The 10,017-nt window shown below is 40.1% G+C and overlaps 1 pseudogene; it reads right to left on the minus strand.

Annotated features, from left to right (window-relative positions):
- Window positions 1-258: 258 nt before the first annotated feature.
- Window positions 259-414, minus strand: LOC147423040 (large ribosomal subunit protein eL39z/eL39x pseudogene; annotated as a pseudogene).
- Window positions 415-10,017: the final 9,603 nt, after the last annotated feature.

Here is a 10,017-nt window from a genome sequence, read left to right on the forward strand (position 1 = left end):
TGAACACATTAGGACCGCCGGGGCATTTTTTCCCTCTTTAGGAGGTTTTTTCCCCCGTGCATTGTATATACACCCATCACTCTAGGGCTATCCATCTTTCCATTGCACACTAAGTAACACACTCTCTATTGTGTGCCTTGAGCTTCCTTCGTCTTCTCCAAGCTGTGTGCGTTTCTCTGCAACCCTAATTCCAACATCCCCCACTTATACAAAGCAATTACTACATTTTTCAAAATTGTCACTTAGCTCGCAGCATTTCTACAAACCAAGCTTGGTCCTTCTCCAGTGCCATCGCTTGGCCTTGTACCTGATGATGTTGTCGTTGCGCAGGTGGATCTAGTGCAAGATGGGACGGTTTTGCCTCTCCTTCTTCACGAGCTTCTTCTTGATAATAAAGTTCTTATGGGAAGGCATCATGCCACAGGAGCGTAGTCTCTCTCTCTCTCTCTCTCTCTCTCTCTCTCTCTCTCTCTCTCTCTCTCTCTCTCTCTCTCTCTCTCTCTCTCTCTCTCTCTCTCTCTCTCTCTCTATGAGAGGACCTATCTCTCTCTCTTCGCTTGCGAAAGGACCCATGAGACATTAGATACTTGTGAGGCATAGAACCTCATTTCTGCTGTTGAATGCAGCAGTCACCCATTCTTACAAGCCTTGGGTTGTCCAGTAAAGCACTACCAAGGAAGTCTTGGAAAATATTCGCATAAAGAGCACATGCACATACAAATCTACACAGTGACACACCGCTATCTCTCATGAAAATGATGGAGCCACGAAAGGATATGTATTTCTGCTTCTTACATGCAGAAGAAATGGGAGGTGAAGCGCTATGTTTATTTCACAAATGCATGGTTTGTTTCTCCAAGAATGGCCAAGTGGTGCATCTAGGTGACACCAACAGTTGTATCTACAATTCAATCCTTTGATATAATGGCCAAATGGTGGATCTTTGATGTATCTAACTCCCAAATTTTAGTCTAAATGGCCAAGTGGTGGATCTAGGATCTACTCATTCCACAAACATTCTGTAAAATTACAAGTGTTATCATGGCCAAGTCTTGAATCCACCTAGGTTTAAGATATGGTTAGAATGGCCAAGTGATGGATCTAGGAGACACCAACAATTGGATCCACATATCAAGCCTTTGTTATAATGGCCAAGTGGTGGACCTTTGATGCACCTACTTCCCAATTCTTACTCTAAATGGCCAAGTGGTGGATCTAGAATCTACTCATCCCACAAACATTGTGTAAAATTACAATTGTTATGATGGTCAAGTGTTGAATACACCTAACTTTAAGACATGGTTCGAATGGCCAAGTGGTGGATACAAGTGACACCAACAATTAGATCCACATTTCAAGCCTTTGTTATAATGGCCAAGTGGTGGATCTTTGGTGCACCTACTTCCCAATTCTTAGTGTAAATGGCCAAGTGCTAGATCTAGAATCTACTCATCCCAAAAACATTGTGTAAAATTACACGTGTTATGATGGCCAAGTGTTGAATGCACCTACCTTTAAGAAATGGCTAGAATGGCGAAGTGGTGGATCTAGGAGACACCAACAATTGGATCCACATTTCAATCCTTTGTTATAATGGCCAAGTGGTAGATCTTTGATGCACCCACTTCGCAATTCTTAGTCTAAATGGCCAAGTGGTGGATCTAGAATCTACTCATCCCACAAACATTGTGTAAAATTACACGTGTTATGATGGCCAAGTGTTGAATGCACCTACCTTTAAGAAATGGCTAGAATGGTGAAGTGGTGGATCTAGGAGACACCAACAATTGGATCCACATTTCAATCCTTTGTTATAATGGCCAAGTGGTAGATCTTTGATGCACCCACTTCGCAATTCTTAGTCTAAATGGCCAAGTGGTGGATCTAGAATCTACTCATCCCACAAACATTGTGTAAAATTACAAGTGTTATGATGGCCAAATGTTGAATGCGCCTAACTTTAAGACACGGTTAGAATGGCCGAGTGGTGGATCTAGGAGACACCAACAATTGGACCACATTTTCAAGCCTTTGTTAGGTGGATCTTTGATGCATCTATTTACCAATTCTTACTCTAAATGGACAAGTGGTGGATCTAGGATCTACTTATCCCACAAACATTGTGTAAAATTCCAAGTGTTATGATGGCCAAGTGATGAATCCACCTAACTAGCCAAGTGGTGGATCTAGGAGACACCAACAGTTGGATCAACATTTCAAGATTTTGTTATAATGGCCAAGTGGTGGATCTTTGATGCACCTACTTCCCGATTCTTAGTTTAAATAGCCAAGTGGTGGATCTAGAATCTACTCATCGCACAAACATTGTGTAGAATTACAAGTGTTATGATGGACAAGTGTTGAATGCACCTACCTTTAAGACACATGGCTACAATGGCCAAGTGGTGGATCTAGGAAATACAAACAATTGGATGCACACTTCAACCCTTCGTTCTAATGGCGAACTGGTGGATCTTTGATGTATGTAATTCCCAAATTTTAGTATAAATGGCCAAGTGGTGGATCTAGGGTCTACTCATCCCTTAGACATTGTGTAAAATTACCAATGTTATGATGGGCAAGTGCTGAATGCAAATACCTTTAAGACATGGCTAGAATGGCCAAGTGGTGGATCTAGGTGACACCAACAATTGTATCTACAATTGTAGCCTTTGCTATAATGTCCAAGTGGTGGATCTTTGATGCACCTACTTACCAATTCTTACTCTAAATGGATAAGTGGTGGTTCTAAGATCTACTCATCCCACAAACATTGTGTAAAATTACAAGTGTTATGATGGCCAAGTGTCGAATCCACCTAATTGGCCATGTGGTGGATCTAGGAGACACCAACAATTAGATCCACAATTCAAGCCTTTGTTATAATGGCCAAGTGGTGGATCTTTGATGCACCTATTTTCCAATTCTTAGTCTAAATGGCCAAGTGGTGGATCTAGTATCTACTCATCCCACAAACATGTGTAAAATTACAAGTGTTATGATAGCCAAGTGTTGAAAGCACCTACCTTTAAGACATGGCTAGAATGACCAAGTGGTGAATCTAAGACATGGCTAGAATGACCAAGTGTTATGATAGCCAAGTGTTGAATGCACCTACCTTTAAGACATGGCTAGAATGACCAAGTGGTGAATCTAGGAGATACCAACAATTGGATCCACACTTCAAGCCTTTGTTATACTTGCCAAGTGGTGGATCTTTGATGTATCTAATCCCAAATTTTAGTCTAAATGGCCAAGTGTAGTGGATCTAGGATCTACTCATCCCGCTGACATTGTGTAAAATTACACGTGTTATGAGGGCCAAGTGTTGAATGCACCTACCTTTAAGACATGGCTAGAATGGCCAAGTGGTGGATCTAAGAGACACCAAGAATTGGATCCACATTTCAAGCCTTTATTATAATGGCCAAGTGGTGGATCTTTGATACACCTACTTACCAATTCTTACTATAAATGGACGAGTGGTGGATCTAAGATCTACTCATCCCACAAACATTGTGTAAAATTACAAGTGTTATGATGGCCATGTATTGAATGCACCTACCTTTAAGACATGCCTAGGATGGCCAAGTGGTGGATCTAGGAGATACCAACAATTGGATCCACACTTCAAGCCTTTGTTATACTGGCCAAGTGGTGGATCTTTGATGCACCTACTCTCCAATTCTTAGTCTAAATGGCCAAGTGGTGGATCTAGAATCTACTCATCCCACAAACATTGTGTAAAATTACACATGTTATGATGGCCAAGTGTTGAATGCACCTACCTTTAAGACATGGCTAGAATGGCCAAGTGGTGGATCTAGGAGACACCAAGAATTGGTTCCACATTTCAAGCCTTTGTTATAATGGCCAAGTGGTGGATCTTTGATACACCTTCTTTCCAATTCTTAGTCTAAATGGCCAAGTGGTGGATCTAGAATCTACTCATCCCACAAACATTGTGTAAAACTACAAGTGTTATGATGGCCAAGTGTTGAATGCACCTAACTTTTAAAACATAGTTAGAATGGCCAAGTGGTGGATCTAGTAGACACCAAGAATTGCATCCACATTTCAAGCCTTTGTTATAATGGCCAAGTGGTGGATCTTTGATACACCTTCTTCCCAATTATTAGTTTAAATAGCCAAGTGGTGGATCTAGAATCTAACTCATCCCACAAACATTGTGTAAAATTACAAGTGTTATGATGGCCTAGTGTCGAATGCACCTACCTTCAAGACATGCCTAGGATGGCCAAGTGGTGGATCTAGCAAATACCAACAATTAGATCCACACTTCAAGCCTTCGTTTTAAGGCCAAGTGGTGGATCTTTCATGTATCTAAATCTTCAATTGTAGTCTAAATGGCCAAGTGGTGGATCTAGGATCTACTTATCCCACAGACATTGTGTAAAATTACCAGTTTTATTATGGCCAAGTACTTAATGCACCTAACTTTAAGAAATGGTTACAATGGCCAAGTGGTGGATCTAGGTGACACCAACAATTGTATCTACAATTCTAGCTTTTGTTATAATGTTCCAAGTGGTGGATCTTTGATGTACCTACTTACCAATTCTTACTCTAAATGGATAAGAGGTGGACTAAGATCTACTCATCCCACAAACATTGTGTAAAATTACAATTGTTATGATGGCCAAGTGTTGAATCCACCTAATTGGCCAAGTAGTGGATCAGGAGACACCAACAATTGGATCCACATTTCAAGCCTTTGTTATAATGGGCAAGTGGTGGATCTTTGATGCACCTACTTTCCAATTCTTAGTCTAAATGGCCAAGTGGTGGATCTAGAATCTACTCATCCCACAAACATTGTGTAAAATTACACCTATTATGATGGCCAAGTGTTGAATGCACCTACCTTTAAGACATGGCTAGAATGGCCAAGTGGTGGATCTAAGAGACACCAATAATTGGATCCACATTTCAAGCCTTTGCTATAATGGCCAAGTGGTGGATCTTTGATACGCCTTCTTTCCAATTCTTAGTCTAAATGGCCAAGTGGTGGATCTAGAATCTACTCATCCCATAAACATTGTGTAAAATAACAAATGTCATGGTGCCCAAGTGTTGAATGCACCTAACTTTAAGACATAGTTAGAATGGCCAAGTGGTGGATTTAGGAGACACCAAGAATTGGATCCACATTTCAGGCCTTTGTTATAATGGCCAGGTGTTGGATCTTTGATACACCTTCTTCCCAATTCGTAGTCTAAATGGCCAAGTGGTGGATCTAGAATATACTCATCCCACAATCATTGTGTAAAATTATAAGTGTTATGAAGGCCAAGTGTTGAATACACCTAAGTTTACGACATGGTTGGAATGGCCAAGTGGTGGATACAAGAGACACCAACAATTGGATCCACATTTCAAGCTTTTGTTATAATGGCCAAGTGGTGGATCTTTGATGCACCTTCTTTCCAACTCTTAGTCTAAATGGCCAAGTGGTGGATCTAGAATCTACTCATCCAACGAACTTTTGTAAAATTACAAGTGTTATGATGGCCAAGTCTTGAATGCACCTACCTTTAAGACATGCCTAGAATAGCCAAGGTGGATCTAGGAGATACCAACAATTGGATCCACACTTCAAGCCTTTGTTCTAATGGCCAAGTCGTATACCTTTGATGTATCTAAATTCCAAATTGTAGTATAAATGGCCAAGTGGTGGATCTAGGATCTACTTATCCCACAGACATTGTGTAAAATTACCACTTTTATGATGGCCAAGTACTGAATGCACCTAACTTTAATGTATGGTTAGAATGGCCAAGTGGTGGATTTAGGTGACACCAATAATTGTATCTACATATCTAGCTTTTGTTATAATGTCCCATTGGTGGATCTTTGATGCACCTACTTACCAATTCTTACTCTAAATGGAAATGGTGGTGGTTCTCAAATCTACTATTCCCACAAACATTGTGTAAATTTACAAGTGTTATGATAGCCAAGTGATGAATCCAACTAATTGGCCAAGTGGTGGATCTAGGAGACACCAAGAGTTGCATCCACATTTCAAGACTTTGTTATAATGGCCAAGTGGTGGGTCTTTGATGCACCTACTTCCCAATTGTTAGTCTAAATGTCCAAGTGGTGGATCTAGAATCTACTCATCCCACAAACATCATGTAAAATTACAAGTGTTATGATGCCCATGTGTTGAATGCACCTACCTTTAAAACATGCATAGAATGGCCAAGTAGTGGATCTACGAGATACCAACAATTGGATCCACACTTTAAGCCTTTGTTCTAATGGCCAAGTGGTGGATCTTTGATGTATGTAATTCCCAAATTTTAGTCTAAATGGCCAAGTGGTGGATCTAGGGTCTACTTATCCCATAGACATTGTGTAAAATTACCAATGTTATGATGGCCAAGTGCTGAATGCACCTACCTTTAAGACATGGCTAGAATGGCCAAGTGGTGGATCTAGGAGATACCAACAATTGGATCCGCACTTCAATTATTCATTCTAATGGCCAAGTGGTGGATCTATCATGTATCTAATTCCCAAAGTTTAATCTAAATGGCCAAGTGGTGGATCTAGCATCTACTCATCCCACAAACATTGTGTAAAATTACAAGTGTTATGATGCCCAAGTGTTGAATCCACCTAGATGGGCAAGTGGTGGATCTATGAGACACCAACAATTGGATCCACATTTCAAGCCTTTGTTATAAGGGCCAGGTGGTGGATCTTTGATGCACCTACTTCCCAGTTCTTAGTCTAAATTGCCAACTGGATCTAGGATCTACTCATCCCACAAACATTGTGTAAAATTACAAGTGTTATGATGGCCAAGTGTTGAATGCACCTACCTTTAACACATGGCTAGAATGGCCAAGTGGTGGATCTAAGAGGTACCAACAATTACATCCACACTTCAAGCCTTCGTTCTAATGGCCAAATGGTGGATCTTTGATGTATCTAATTCCCAAACTATAGTCTAAATGGCCAAGTAGTGGATCTACGATCTACTCATCCCACAGACATTGTGTATAATTACCAATGTTATGATGGCCAAGTGTTGAATCCACCTACCTTTAATACATGGTTAGAATGGCCATTTGTGGAGCTAGGTGACACCAACAATTTTATCCACATCTCCAACCTTTGTTATAATGGCCAAGTGGTGGATCTTTGATGCACGAACTTCCCAATTCTTAGTCTAAATGGCCAAGTGGTGAATCTCGATCTACTCATCCCACCAACATTGCATAAAATTACAAGTGTTATGATACCCAAGTGTTGAATGCACCGAACTTTAAGACATGGTTAGAATGGCCAAGTGGTGGATCTAGGAGACACCAACAATTCGATCCACATTTCAAGCCTTTGTTATAATGGCCAAGTGGTGGATCTAGAATCTACTCATCTCACAAACATTGTGTAAAATTACAAGTGTTATGATGGCCAAGTGTTTAATGCACATGCCTTTAAGACATGCCTAGGATGGCAAAGTGGTGGATCTATAAGATACCAACAATTGGATCTCCACTTCAAGCCTTCCTTCTAATGGCCAAGTGGTGGATCTTTGATGTATCTAATTCCCAAATTTTAGTCTAAATGGCCAAGTGGTGGATCAAGTATCTACTCATCCCACAAACATTGTGTATAATTACCAATGTTATGATGGCCAAGTGGTGAATGCACCTACCTTTAAGACTCGGCTAGAATGGCCAAGTGGTGCATCTAGGTGACACCAAAAATTGTTTCTACAATTCAAGCCTTTGTTATAATGGCCAAGTGGTGGATCTTTGATGTATCTAATTCCTAAGTTTTAGTCTAAATGTCCAAGTGGTAGATCTAGGATCTACTCATCCCACAAACATTCTGTAAAATTACAAGTGTTATCATGGCCAAGTGTTGAATCGACCTAGCTTTAAGGTATGGTTAGAATGGCCAAGTGGTGGGTCTAGGATGACACCAACAATTGGATCCACATTTCAAGCCTTTTGATATAATCGCCAAGTGGTGGATCTTTGATGCACCTACTTATCAATTCTTACTCTAAATAGCCAAAATGTGGATCTAGAATGTAGTCATCCCACAAACATTGTGTAAAATTACAAGTGTTATTGTGGCCAAGTATTGAATGCACCTAACTTTAAGATATGGCTAGAATGGCCAAGTGGTGGATACATGAGACACCAACAATTGGATCCACATTTCAAGCCTTTGCTATAATGGCCAAGTGGTGGATCTTTGATGCACCTACTTCCCAACTGTTAGTCTAAATGGCCAACTGGTGGATCTAGAATCTACTTATCCCGCAAACATTGTGTAAAATAACAAGTGTTATGATGGCCAAGTGTTGAATGCACCTTACTTTAAGACATGGCTAGAATAGCCAATTTGTGGATCTAGGAGATACCAAAAATTGGATCCACCCTTCAAGCCTTCGTTTCAATGGCGAAGTGGTGGATCTTTGATGTATCTATTTCCCAATTCTTGGTCTAAATGGCCAAGTGGTGGATCTAGGATCTACCCATCATATCAACATTGTGTAAAATTACAATTTTTATGATAGCCAAGTGTTGAATGCATCTACCTTTGAAACATGGTTAGAATGGCCAAGTGGTGGATCTAGAAGACACCAACAATTGGATCCACATTTCAAGCCTTTGTTATACTGGCCAAGTGGTGGATCTTCGATGCACCTACTTCCTAATGCTTAGTCTAAATGGCCAAGTGGTGGATCTAGGATCTACTCATCCCACAAACATTGTGTAAAATTACCAATGTTATGATGGCCAAGTGTTTAATGCACCTACCTTTAATACATGGCTAGAATGGCCAAGTGGTGAATATAAAAGATACCAACAATTGGATCCACACCTTAAGCATTCGTTTTAATGGCCAAGTGGTGGATCTTTGATGTATCTAATTCCCAAATTGTAGTTTAGATGGCCAAGTGGTGGATCTAGGATCTACTCATCCCACAAACAAAATGTATAATTACCAATGTTATGATGGCCAAGTGTTGAATGCACCTACCTTTAAGACATGGTTAGAATGGCCATTTGTGGATCTAGGTGACACCAACAATTTGATCCACATTTCAAGCCTTTGTTATAATGGACAAGTGGTGGATCTTTGATGCACCTACTTACCAATTCTTAGTCTAAATGGCCAAGTGGTGGATCTACAATCTACTCATCCCACCAACATTGCGTAAAATTACAAGTGTTATTATGGCCAAGTGTTATTATGGCCAAGTTTTAAATGCACGTAGCTTTAATACATGGTTAGAATGGCCAAGTTGTGGATCTAGGAGATACTAACAATTTGATCCACATTTCAAGACTTTGTTATAATGGCCAAGTGGTAAATCTAGAATCAACTCATCCGACAAACATTGTGTAAAATTACAAGTGTTATGATGGCCAAGTGTCTAATGCACCTACCTTAAGACATGCCTAGGATGGCCAAGTGGTGGATTTAGGAGATACCAACAATTGGATCCATACTTCAAGCCTTCGTTCCAATGGCCAAGTGGTGGATCTTTGATGTATCTAATTCTTAAATTTTAGTCTAAATGGCCAAGTGGATGATCAAGGATCTACTCATCCAACAAACATTGTGTATAATTACCAATGTTATGATGGCCAAGTGTTGAATGCACCTACCTTTAAAACATGGCAAGAATGGCCAAGAGGTGGATCTAGGTGACACCAACAATTGTATCTACAATTCAAGCCTTTTTTATAATGGTTAAGTGGTGGATCTTTGATGTATCTAATTCCCAAATTTTAGTCTACATGGCCAAGTGGTGGATCTAAGATCTACTCATCCCACAAACATTATGTAAAATTACAAGTGTAATCATGGCCACGTGTTGAATCCACCTAGCTTTAAGATATGGTTAGAATGGCCAAATGGTGGATCTAGTAAACACCAACAATTGGATCCACATTTCAAGCCTTTGTTATAATGGCCAAGTGGTGGATCTTTGATACAACTACTTTCCAATTCTTACTCTAA

This window comes from Adiantum capillus-veneris, chromosome 26 (assembly GCF_014529385.1).
Source record: "Adiantum capillus-veneris isolate H3 chromosome 26, ASM1452938v2, whole genome shotgun sequence".
In the NCBI taxonomy this organism is placed as follows: Eukaryota; Viridiplantae; Streptophyta; class Polypodiopsida; order Polypodiales; family Pteridaceae; genus Adiantum; species Adiantum capillus-veneris.